At 27.6% G+C, this 442-nt stretch overlaps 1 protein-coding gene across 1 annotated transcript in view; it reads right to left on the bottom strand.

Annotated features, from left to right (window-relative positions):
* Positions 1-442, bottom strand: part of LOC107634410 (putative transcription factor bHLH041) — a 4,910-nt gene that overhangs the window by 434 nt on the left and 4,034 nt on the right. The window lies entirely within an intron of this gene.

Raw genomic sequence — 442 nt, 5'->3', positions numbered from 1 at the left:
ATGAGTTCTTTAATTGGTATAAATGATCGAAGATGAATGGAAAGAAATATTTATTTATTTTTCATCGGTGGCTATGGCTGTATGTATGAGTCATAATTTTTCAAAGAGGAAAATGATGAGACATGTTGATTAGTCAAAACAAAGTTAGATTTGATGAAAAAAAATTATTTGAAAAACATAACGTATATGTAGAAAACAGAAGTGATGGATTATATGTATCAGTGGTGATTCTTGTTTGATGGCTGTCAAAATAGAATCCTCTTTTTGAATTGAAAATGTAGTTTGGATCAACGTGGAAGGTGACAAAATAATCAGCACAAACCACCTTGCTAGTGACAAATGACAATTGCATTTGCCAAGCTCCTTCCTTATTCTTCTGTTTCTTTTCCATTATTATTATTATTATTATTATTATTATTATTATTATTATTATTATTATTAT

The sequence above is a fragment of the Arachis ipaensis genome, chromosome B03, assembly GCF_000816755.2.
Source record: "Arachis ipaensis cultivar K30076 chromosome B03, Araip1.1, whole genome shotgun sequence".
NCBI lineage: Eukaryota > Viridiplantae > Streptophyta > Magnoliopsida > Fabales > Fabaceae > Arachis > Arachis ipaensis.
Note: the sequence above shows the minus strand (reverse complement) of the source record. Positions and strands in the feature narration are given on the sequence as shown.